The sequence below is a fragment of the Callithrix jacchus genome, chromosome 2, assembly GCF_049354715.1.
Source record: "Callithrix jacchus isolate 240 chromosome 2, calJac240_pri, whole genome shotgun sequence".
NCBI lineage: Eukaryota > Metazoa > Chordata > Mammalia > Primates > Cebidae > Callithrix > Callithrix jacchus.
This window is the reverse complement of record NC_133503.1, coordinates 81713578-81726331: the sequence shown is the minus strand read 5'-3', so window position 1 is coordinate 81726331 and position 12754 is coordinate 81713578. Positions and strand designations below refer to the sequence as shown.

Genomic DNA, 12754 nt, shown 5'->3' with positions numbered 1-12754 from the left:
ACATAAGAGCACATAAAAAGCACATATCATTGAGAAACTGAACAAAATATTCCCTATGACCTCAAGCAGATTGCTTTTCTCCACTTAGGCATCACTTTTATTATGTATAAACTTGTGTTAAGAGGTGGGGAAAGAGTGGAACTCCAGTGTTCCTTCTGGCTCTAAAATCCTTAAATTAGCTGCCTTACTTCATTGGTGGCTGTTTTTGAACCCCTCCTTTTCTCTTTTAACATTTATTTTAGGTGCATAAATTATGTTGCTTGCATCTTTGCATATTAATCAAAGTGAGTAATGACATCAATAATTAATAAAAAGGGAAAAGCGTTTAGCTCTGTCTGTATTTCACTAACTATTCTCAAACTTTGGTTTATACCAGAAGCAAGGAGTGGGAAGACTTGTTAAAATGTTAGTGTAAACTATGAGAAATTGCTAATATTTGACCATTTTTGACCTAAATAAATGGCAATTTCTTATGGTTCAAACTAATATAAACCCTAGCTCCTTCTGCCTTGAATTGCTGTAGTTAGTCTTCGTGAGTTGTGAAGTCTGCATTTTTACAAGTTCCCCAGGTGATTCTACTGCAAAGCCAAGTCACATGCTCATTTAGCAAGAGTGAATTTACCTTCTTTGTGATTGTCTGCTTGGTCTAATAGCATATTTCTAAAATGAAAATCTGATCATGTTATTCCCTTGTTTAAAAATCTTTGGCAGCTCTCTGGATGGTGAACATCAGTGTTACCTGGGTGCATGTTGAAAATACAGATTCCAGGGCTTTACCCCAGATGTAAGGGCCAGTAATCTGCATTTTGATAAGATCCTCAAGTGAATCTGGTAGAGATGACCTCAGATCACATTTGGAGAAACACTGGCTTATAGCATAAAGTCTCACCTCCTTGCCGTGATACACAAGACTACCTTTGCAGCATTTTTCAGGGTTATTTTCTGCTTCTCTGGTCCCCAGCCCTTTGGCTCCCACTGATCTTGATCTTGTTACTGTCTCAAGAATATCCTGTGCATTTTCACTCTTCCATGACCCAGCTGCATATGCTGTTCGAAAATGTCTTTGACCCTCTTGTCTGTCTAACCAATGACTTACCATCCATTCATCTTTTGGGACACTGTTCAAATTCTTTTGAAGATTTTCCTTCTGAAGGTTTTCCCAGTTCTCTCATAAACTTAGTGATATCTCATGTGAGTTCCCATTCTTGCGGATAGCTTTAATATAGCATCTATCACATTGTATCAGCCATGTTTATTATCCTAATGTTGTCTATCCCGAACAGACTGGCGGTTTCATCATTCCTTATTGTAAGCTCTCATACAAGTGGCTGGCCCATAATAGTTATGTAATAAATACCTAACAAATGTTGGAGGAAAGTAAATGGATGAATGATAGTCAACATTTTCTTAGCACATGAAGTGGTTGGGACAATAGTGTGTACATACAGAGGGTGTGGAAAAGCCATTTGGGAATTTCCAATTTGCTTAGACATAGGCTAGGAAGTTAGTAAGTTCGAGTGGGGCTGGGCACAGTGGCTCACGCCAGTAATTCCAACACTTTGGGAGGCTGAGGTGGGTGAATCACTTGAGGCCAGGAGTCCTAGACCAGCCTGGCCAACATGGCAAAACCCTGTCTCTACTAAAAATATAAAAATTAGCTGGCAGTGGTAGCACATGCCTGTAATCCCAATTACTTGGGAGGCTGAGGCACAAGAATCGTTTGAACCTGGGAGGCAGAGGTTGCAGTGAGCTCAGATTGTGCCACTGCACTCCAGCCTGGGCGACAGGCGACAGAGAGAGTCTCTGTCTCAAATAATAATAATAATAATAATAATAATAAATCAGTTGGAGTGGAAAAAGGACAAGATAGAATATCCTAAGAGAACTTATGAAACACCAAATACCACTGAATTAATGTTACATGTTGAACATTATTGCAGGCAATATGATGAAGAGCTGAGCTTATCCTTTAGGATGGTTTTGGTTTGGTTTTTGGAATGACAGTGTCAGAGCACTGGAATGGCAGTGCCAATGCCAACAAAAATAACTGACTTTGCCCTGTGCTTTTCCGTTTAGAAAACGCTTCTGCCTCTGTTTTTGTATTTGATCAGAACATGGTGACTGGTTCAGTATCAATATTTCTTTCCTTCTTTCCTGAAAGGACACATTGCTGAAAATGGGTCTGAAGATTGTATAAAATTCTACATGTTTTAAGGGATTCTGGCCCTAGAGAGCTAAATATATGATGAAATCTCTAATTATACCTTGCTATTTAGACCCAGCATTCAGTATATACTCCTTACTTTAGTTTTTCTTTCTTTAAACTTTCCATAATTTTGGATATTTTCTCCTCATTTCAACAATTCAAGTTCAAGTTCAGTAAATGTCTGATTCAGATGAAAAGATTTGCCATTTTTGGCATGTCTAATAACTTCTAACTTTGTCTTACTTGAGTTTATAAGACAAACACTTCTCATAATTACTATTAGGCTTTTAATTTTCCCATTTCCCATTTGCTTTTTTGTAATAATGAAAATAGGCAATCACATTTGAATAAGTGAATGAATAATTCTCAGAGTAATGACAAGGATGGTGATTCTGCAAAAGTTGAACTATTGGCTTATGGGCAGCTGTACCATAAAATAAAAAACCAAAAAAGTTCATTCATCAGCTGGTATCTGAGAGGCGTCATGACATAGGGCAGGGAGGTAGCAGCATCAATAAATGCAGTACAAATAACCACATTGATGGACTTCAAATGAAGCAATATTGAGGGACTGCCTATACTCTCAGTTTCTCAAGGATGTGTACCCAGTATTTGGTTTTAATAATTAGTTTAGTTTTAAGAATTAATGTAAGATTCATTGGGTTCTGTTGATTTGTCTTCTTTAAAAATTCTGTTTCTGAAATGAACTTTTTCTAGCTTAGCATAAGCCTGTATCATTTTCTGGCAACCTTTGCAAGTCTTTTAACTGGTCTCTTAATCTCTTTATTCATTCATTCTCCCTTCTGAATGTCCACAAAATTTTAATTATCTTTTCTCTCTCTTTTCTTTACCATTTTAGATCATTGTTCACCATGATCATTCTAACTCTTTTTAAACATCATTATTGCAGAGGACTAATTTAGAGCATTTAATAAAAGGATTTCTCATACTATGAGGGAAAAAAGAAGGTACAAACCAATGTTATTTTACTTTATAGAACTTTGTGGAACTGCAAGTCACTGTGTGGATGTTATTTGATAATGCAAACTCTGTGGCATTAGCCAATCTGGAAAGTGTGAATGTGATAATATATCCTGTTACTATGGTTGTTCATTTCTAGTGATTTCCTCTCGTTTCATTTCTAGTGATTTATACTCCTAGATAAAGAAACTATGTAAAGCACTTTTAACCACCTCAATTTCCTACTCAGAGGGCAATAAATTGTACCTGTTCCCACTTCTAGGACAAAGAAAACAGTATTTCAGTATGGACAGCCTCATCTTGATAGGTACATGTGCAGGATGTTAGCATCTGTTAAAAACATCGTATCTTTGGGAACATCCTAAAGGATGACTAAGTGCCTTGTCATTAATGTCTCGTCTGACCCAGATGAGCTGCACAGATTTGGCTGGTGTTCAACATAGCCACAGGTGGTGGTTCAAGCAATTCTCCTGCCTCACTTCATTCCGAGTAGCTGGTATTACAGGTGCATGCCATCATGCCCAGCTAATTTTTGCATTTTTAGTAGAGATGGGGTTTCGCCATATTGGCCAGGCTGGTATCAAACTCCTGACCTCAAGTGATCCACCTGCCTCAGCCTCCCAAAGTACTGGGATTACAGGCATGAGCCACCACACCCGGACGTTCATCAGATATTTATTAGCTATGTAGGGCATAGGGATAAATACAATGTGTAATTACCAAGAAGTTCTTGCTTTCAAGGGAAAAACCAGATTAAAAATGTACACATTGCATGCCTATATAAAATATCTCATGTAACCCATAAATATATACATCTATGTACCCTCAACAATTAAAAAGAAATATACCTGAGCAGGTGAGCCTGGGTGTAGTAAGAGCCAAGCGGCAGTTTTGAGAGCTGCCACAAGAGCTCTCTGGAGAGAGAGAGAGCTCTGTGTGCTCACTGGAGGCTTCCTGGCAGTGTGGGACCTTAAAGGAGAGATTTGAATGGATGGGGCGTCTTAGGGGCAGAATGGGCTCAGCAAACATGTGGTGGCAGGAATTTGCAAGGCACCTTCAGGCAATAGTGAATAAACCGTTCTACAGGAGTGGTGAGTTTACATTTGAGAATCATTTTGTGATAGGCACTTAAGGGACCTGCCCATTCCCATGGTACTATCTGCATTAAAGGGACCCTTCACATTACACTGAAGTTAATTTATAGAAACTAGATGGGATTGGGGGACCTATTGAGATTCAAGTAAAAATTGGCTAGAAATCTTCCTCCCTATTCCATGAGAAGGTGTAAAATGAGAAAACTATTCTTCCTTTCAACCATTATGGGATTCTTGGGGCCAGAGATAGAGACAGGTCTCATGTTTCTTCTAGTGTTACCTGGATCTGAATTCATATTTTCCCTTAAGAAGTTTAAAGATGATCCTGCCACACTACTATACTGTCTCTTTTAGCATAAAGCCACCCACCCAGCCACAAATAAAATGCCACCAAACGCACCCCACATTCCTATTATCATCTGAAGCCCCCATTGTTCTCACCTTTTTCCCAGGTGTTTGCTCCCCCTGCACTAAGATTTGGTAAGTCCCTCCAATATCCTCCCTACCTTCAGCTGATTCCTTAAAAGATGTGCAAAATCGGACCATGAGTGAGGTTAGAAACGCTCGAGGCATGTTTACCCATGGTCTGACTTCAGAGGCATGAGCATCACCTGCAGATACTGGCTCCTCCCTAGATTTTGATTCAGTAGGTGTGTAGTCAGGGCCCAGGATGTGTATTTTTAACAGGGTGTACTGATGCAGGTGGCCCATATTTACATGACGATCCTTGTTACATTTATAGTGCTCCATTTAAAAGGCATGCCTTTTGGTGTGTGTTTTTAAATTTTAGTGACTTGGCCAGAGACGGGTCACAGAGAATAGCTGGTCTGTGAGAACCCGTGCCTCTCCTCTCTACTTGAAGGGACAATGGCTGTAACACAACACTGTTCATGTGATAGCCGGAAAAAGGGACCCATTGTTCAGGGGTTGGCTGATGCACCATTCCACTGCGGCCAGCCGTCCAACTGAGCTTGGTAGCCCCAAGGAAACAGACACACTTAAATCAGAGAGACAAAGAAAGGAGGTCAAGGCCTTTCACAGTTAAACTACTTGCAGCAATGTGTCAGAGGTAGGATTTGGGAAGGAAAAAAGTAATTCCGAGGAAGCATCATTAATCCTCTGGTTTTGGAGCTGCAGACATAGCTCTGGGGGAAAACAAGTCTGTCAGAAAGCCAGTGGATCTTTGGCTAAGGAAGAATTATTTTCTACTATGTTGTACTGATTGCAGGATTTAACGTGATTGCAGGATTTTATTACTGATTTGAAAAATAAAAAATGTTCCCTGTGTCCCCATACTCATCAAAGGTACCTGATCTGAAATCCTGGTTAAATCAAGGTCTCTGACTTCAGAGAACAATTCTGTGTTCCTGGGAATGATCACTGGGTATATGATACATTAATAATTTCCTTCCAAATCTAGATAGCTGTTCTGAAGCTCAGAATTTTTTGAGTTTGATATACAATGAGTACCACTAGAAAGTTATTGGTAAGTTTGGACAGTTATGAGGCTGGGTGACTCTCCAGATGCCATCTAGATACCCTTCCTCACCCCTAACTTTCAAACTGGATTCTAGCCCTGAGGGAAAGGGTTGCAAACTTCCTGTAAAGATCCAATCTTGGGCTCAACAATTGCTTACATTCTTTGTGTCAGAAGAAGATTCAGATTCAAGGTCACAGCCTTTGCAAAGGTCACAGACTTTTTTCCACAGGATTATTCTTTTAGCCTGATTACTCCCTTTATGAAAAAGTATGTCATTCATTCAGCCTTTGCCTCTGGGTTTCTTTCAAAGGGAGACTTATTTCCTAGTTCCTGTGGATATTTGTAGGTGGCTTTTCTTTTCCTTTTTTTTTTTTTTTTTTAAGTTAGGCACAGAATACAGACTTGAGTGAGGCAGAACAGGGAAAGCCTTTTCTGTATGTGATGGGTTCTGGAGAGCCCATTTACACCAAGTGTTAGGCAGCTGGTGCTCACTGGCCAGTAGGAATCCTTTTGTCTCTGAGATAAGAGGTTTGTATCCAGGAGAGGGCAATATGTGATTTGCTTGAGGTCACTTAGAGCGCCTAGTAATTAAGTTGATCATTGTACCTTGATTATAGATTATCATTGCAAATCCATTAAAGAAGGAGAAGCAAGCGGATTTCGAGAGGCAAGTGGCATTATTTTGTTCATTATGTTTTCATTCCCCCCTCTCCTTACAGTTTGTTTCTTCTGTACTAAATGGTTTTGCCAATGATATAGATGACTTTGAAGTGGAGAATGGGAAGAGAATGGGAAGAGGAGACTTCATGGGTGGCAAAAGGATTGTGTTAAACACTCTGCTGATTAGTTCATTAGTTCATTAATTTTCAATGTGTTGTCATTAGGCCTGTTCATTTGGCTCCCCATTTGTGTGATGTAGAGAGGCTCACCCTCCGTGCTTTGAGGCCTGAATACTGTGCTACACTTGAAATTCTGTGTAGGTGCAGCAATTTTTGAAAAAAATGGAAAGCTCTATGGTCCCTTTTATTGTTGTTTTTGTCTCAAGTAGTGCATATAATACTAAATACTTTTGTAGGCATAGGATGCTTAACGGGGCTTCTGGGATACTGACATTATGTTAATCTGGGTACTGGTTATATGGGTATGTTCAGTTTATAAAAACTTATTGAGCTGTTCAGTTTTGATTTATGCCTTTTTTTCTGTTTTACATTTCGATAAAAAATTCAAAAATTAAAGCTTTATGTTTAATGTAGAATTGAGAATCTATCACGATGGGAAACTGTAAACTCTAAGATAATTGGAATCCTGGTGCAGCTGGGAGGGCCTAGTGCTTTACGTACCCATCAATTCACCCTTACTTCTATAGCCAGAGAGCTGTGTGTCAGAACACAATGCATTAACACCATCATAAGGGATTGCTTTATTTCTCTAGGCAGCAAATCCAGTGCCTAAGAGATCAATAGTGTTAGCAGAGACCCATTCCTTAGAATCTAAAACAAATGTAGTTTTGGCCAAGTAGGCCAAAAGTTGGCCAAGTAGCAAATCTTTTTATTCTCACTTTGTACTCTCCTCCCATTCATTTTAATCTGTCAGGAGAAATCAGAAAAAGACTCTATGGATTATGGATGTTTTTCTGAACATTTTGATGACATCTCTTTTAAAGTCTAAGAGTGGAATGCTTTGTTTCCCTCCGATTTTTCTAACTGGGATGAGTTGATATGAGGGGTGGAGTCTTTGGCTTATCTCGGTCACTTATTTCCGCCGACACTTCCTGAGCTCCTCAGTGAGCTGCAGGATCAATTCCTGTAAACCCATGCTTCCCGTCCCAGAACATCCTGTCATCCTTTTTCTCTTGAGAAGACCCTTGTCATCTGTCAGTGTGGCGCTGCATAGATTATACCAAAGTGAGTTGTGAGTCATTGTACTGATAGAACATTCCAGCTTGCTTTTATAATATGGAGCTGGTAGACTCAAATGGAGAAAATAGGAGCATTTTTTTTTCTCCAAAAGAGAGTCTGGGGCCCTTAACTTTGAAATGGGTACAGCACACCTATGGGAGGTCTGAGTACACAGTGTGTACCCTTCATTTTAGGCATTAGACTTATAGGTTGGATGTTGATTTACACAAACACATGTGATTCAAGTTGTGGGTTAAGAGAAAAGATTCTGATGCTTTGGGTCTCTTGCTGACCTTGTCATTTACTGTATGAAGTATGACAAGCTTGGCTGGGATCCTTTGTCTACTGCTGAAATCTTGATGACTTTGTGCAGGCTACTCAAGCTCTCTAAAGCCTCTTTTCATCAACTGTGAAAAGATAATAGTATATACCTCAAAGAGTGTTGCATTTAGTTTAGTGGTAGGCACACAGCAAATGCTCAATATATGTTAGTTATTATTATTTAACACCAGAATAAGTAACACATCTAGGAATCAGGTCTGCTTCTTATGAAAGAATCATTCAAATGCTTACATAAGATTCTATTAATTAAATGCAGATGTTAGAAAATGTATTCTCTGATAACAAGGCATAAGCTATAAGGAATTTACAATGTCCTGGAATACAAAACAGTTAAATTTACTCATGAGCATAAATGTCTTTTAAGATAGTATGTTACTAAACAAAAAGTTCTTTATCTCAACTATAGATTTAGGATGAGGCTGCTAGTGAATGAATTTTTTTTTTCCTTGGTGAGATGTCAGCAGAATTGAAAACAGGTGTTCAAACAATGTCTTGTATACACATGCTTCTAGCAGCATTATTCACAACAGCCCAAACTACTATTTTTGGTGGAAACAACCCAAATGTCCGTCAACTGATGAATGGATAAACAAAATGTGATGTATTTACAGAATGAACTCTTATTTAGTCATGGAAAGAAATGAAGTATGTATGATATATGCTACAACATGAATGAACCTTAACATTATGCTAAGTGAAAAAAGCTAGGCACAAAAGACCACATATTGTATGGCTTTATTTATATAAAATATCTAGAAGAGGCAACTCCACAGAGTAAATTAGTGGTTTCCTGGGCCTAGGGGAAGTGAGAAATGAGTAGTGACTGTTTGATGGGTATGGGTTTTTCTTTTATGGCAATGGACAAGTTCCAGAACTAGAGAGTGATGATAATTGCACAGCACGGTTAAAATAATGAATGTTAGGTTATGTGTCTTTTTTAAAGGTTGAAAACTTTATTTCAAAAAATCAGCAGATGTTTGCATTTAGGTGAGATGTGTCTGCATAGATCAGTTGGACCCTGGTCGTTAAGTGTGTGCTATAAGGCAAGCCTTGGTTTCATGCGGAGGAGAATACCAATAATGGCAAGCCGTAGTCTTCAGCACTTTACCAGTCTGTTTATGAGGAAAGGAAAGTAGAGGAAGCAGGTGATCTGTTTTAAGGATCCATTTCAGGAGAGATCACTGGATTGGGTGACCAGAGAAGGCTTCTTGGAAGAGATGGGACTTTGAAAGATTAGTGAACTTAACATAATCACAGAAGAGGAGAGAGCACATCAGTGGCAAAAATGTATAACCCTGAGGAGGGACAGGAGTGTGGGCAAGGACCAGCAGGAATGGTCAGAGTAAAGGATTTGTATAATGGAAAATCAAGAAATAAGGTTGGGGTCAGGTACGATGGCTCATGCTTGTAATACCAGCACGTTAGGAGGCCAAAAGTTATTTATCTCAACTATAGAATTATAGCTGAGACCCAACTATCAAGGTGGGTAGATTGCTTGAGGTCAAGAGTTTGAGATCAGCCTGGCCAACATTGTGAAACCCAGTCTCTACCAAAATTCAAAAATTAGCTGGGCATGGTGGTATGCGCCTATAATCCCAGCTACTTGCGAGGCTGAGGCAGGAAAATCGCTTGAACCTGTGAGGTGGTTGTTGCAGTGACCCGAGATCTTGCCACTGCACTCCAGCCTGGACAACAGAGCAAGACTCTGTCTTGAAAAAACAAAAAGGAATAAGGTTGGAAGTGTAGGTTGTTGTTGAGTAGGAAAGTCCTGGAAAGCTGGCTGCCAGTGCTTAAATTCACCAGGCAGTAGATATCAAAGGCTTATCATTGATGATAAGAGTAGAAAATGAAATCAAAATGGGGAAGACAATAAGGAGACTATTGCAATAATAACTGGAACACAACCCATCATTATTTATTCAATAAATATTGATTGAGCCCTTAATATACACCATGCAATCTTCTATGCCAGGGATAGGGCAATAGCTAGGATTAAACACATTTCCTGCCCTCCTGGATTTGCAGTCTAGTAAACATTTCAAGCATTGACTGCTATGTCCAGTAGACAAATGTAGTTGAAAAGTTCAGGCATGGATGTGTTAGAATGGAGTGGGGTTTGGGTCCTAGAACCGGATTTCTGAGCTTTGAATCCTAGTTTGTCCCACTGTTTACTGAATGTATGTCCATGCAGTTACTCTATGCTTCAGTTTCCTTACAATTTAAGAGGGGATAATTATGGTAGCTCTTTCAAAGAGCTGTTTTATGAGGTTTAATTGAGACAATAAATGAAAAGGACTTAGGATAGTACCTGGCACATAGCAAATGCTCAGTAGGGCTTTCTTGTTTTTTTGTATCTGAGATTTAAATTTCTACCCAAAGATTTGTCTAGGTTACTTCTGTTTTTAACTGAGTGAATCCATTTCAGAATCCTGGCATATTGTATCTCAGGCCTGAGCTATCTTAAATATGATTTTGAACATTGAACTTGTTGAATTAATTAGCATACAAACTCTGCCTTCCTAATTCAGGCAAGCAGCAAAATTCTTCTTTCCAACAGACCACAGTCCTGGTCTTGGTTTGGGCAGAAGCTTCTATATAATGCTCCTTCTAGACCCTGAATCAAGAAGTCTTTTGAAGTATCCAGGTCTGAGAGAGACGGAGAGGACCAGACCTCAGCACATGTGGTCTCCCTCTAGAGACAGCCAGAGTTTGAATTTAATTTCTTTGTGTTACCACATCATAAGGGCCATAAGCCTCCTCAGCTCTCTGTGCTTTTGTGCCCCTTTCCATGAACTGAAATGAAATAGCCAGCTAGAACAACTTTCAGGGTGTATGTTATTTTTTTTGTTTGTTTATTGTTATTATTATTTTGAGACAGAGTCTCCTGTTGCCCAGGCTGAAGGGCAGTGGCATAGTCTCAGCTCACTGCAACTTCTGCCTCCTGGGTTCAAGTGATTCTTCTACCTCAGCCTCCCAGGTAGTGGGACTACAGGCACCTTCCACCACGCCCTGCTAATTTTTGCATTTTTTGGTAGAGACAAGATTTTGCCATGTTGGCCAGACTGGTCTCGAACTCCTGACCTCAAGTGATCCACCTGCCTTGGCCTCCCAAAGTTCTGGAATTATAGGTGTGAGCCCCTGCAACTGGCCTGGAGGTGTGTTCTTATGAGTATATTAAGAAGGATGCCTTGGAGGTTGTGGAAAGAGATTGCATAAACTTTGAGGGCCCTTCAATCGGTTGCATAAATTGATTCTAGAATGTAAGCTCCTTGAGCACATAGAATAGATTTTATTTTCCTTTCTACTCCTAAATGGTCAAACATAGAGCTGTGGACTGAATTGTACTTTCCCACCCCCTAAATCCATATGTTGAAGTCCTCACCTCCAATGTGTCTATGTGAGGAGAGAGAGCTTTTAGGAGCTTATTAAGGTGAAATGAAGTTGTTGGGTGAGGCTCTAATATGATAGAGTTGATGCCCTTAAAGGAAGAGAAAGAAACTGAGTGCTTGCTCTCTCTCTGCCACGTGATGACACAGTGAGAAGGTGGCTGTCTTCAAGCTAGAAAGAAAGCCCTCACCAGAAACCAGGTTGGCTAGGACCTTGATCTTGGATTTCCTGCCTCCAGAACTATAAGAAATAAATTTCTATTGGCTAAGCCATCCTGTCTATGGTATTTTTTTACCCTGAGCAAATCAAGACATTAAAAGAATATTTGTGGACCTAATTTCAAGATTATTTACAATAGTGGGAACATAAGAATAACATGAAAAATTGAAGCTAACTCACAATCCTAATACTCATTTAAATGGATAATCTTGACTTTACCTCCTACCATACATTAGTGAGGCCAAAAGTTTACAAAATTGCTTGGTTAAAATTCCAGCAAGACCCATTTTTCCTCTAGAGGAGGCACTAATGAGCAGTGAAATAGATCCAAAGCTAGAGAGTACCATTGTTGGAGAATATGAAGTATGGGAAGAGCCTGGACAGTTTATATTTCAAACTTTTAGTTTTTGAACAACTGGCCTCATAGCTAAGTTTTCATAGGATGCACCCAGACTGGAGGGGGTGAAAATGTGAGGGAGGCTGAGTAGCAGAGGCCTGCCAGTGAGGAAACACTTCACCTAGGTTGGGAGACATGAGGTGGTTCCCTGCACTTAGGAGAAGAATCCTCCTTCCAGAACAGTGATCACTATGCCTGAGCCAGCCAAGGATTCAGGTGCAGAGAGTTCCTCAGTATAGCTAAGCCAGATGGTCCACTTTTATTTTGGTGAAGGCCAACCTGAAGCAAAGACACTTTTCTTCTGCCATTAAAAACACAACAAAGCAAAAACAGAAACAAAAAAGCTTGTGATGTGGAGCTCTGCCAAGCTAGGGCTGGAAAAAAAAGTCCCTTGCTTTTCTTCCAAGGCAGTATGTAAATGATGCTCTGTAGTTTTGTTTGTGCAGCCACTGGGGACGGGTCAGAGTGCCCCACTGAAGCCCATGGTTGCTGTAGAATCTGATTTTTATGATTATGAATATCCTATAAGCTAACTCTCTAGGTCCAGTTGTCACCTCCCTGCACAGTCATCTTTGGTCGAAGATATTGAATTGTTATGAATGCCAAATAGCTTTGGAAAGTGATCACCTAAATCTGCTTATAGAATTTCAAGCATGTGCTTACGTGTAGTCCTTTCCCTAAAGGACAGGATTCTGATCTTTCTGGATTTTTCTTGAGTTCAGGTGTGGCAGACAGAGAGACATTAACTCT

The 12754-nt window shown here is 39.8% G+C and overlaps 1 protein-coding gene across 2 annotated transcripts in view; it reads left to right on the top strand.

The window, feature by feature from the left end:
• MEGF10 (multiple EGF like domains 10) overlaps positions 1-12754 on the top strand; it is a 170759-nt gene that overhangs the window by 2198 nt on the left and 155807 nt on the right. The gene's annotated exons all lie outside the window — the stretch shown is intronic.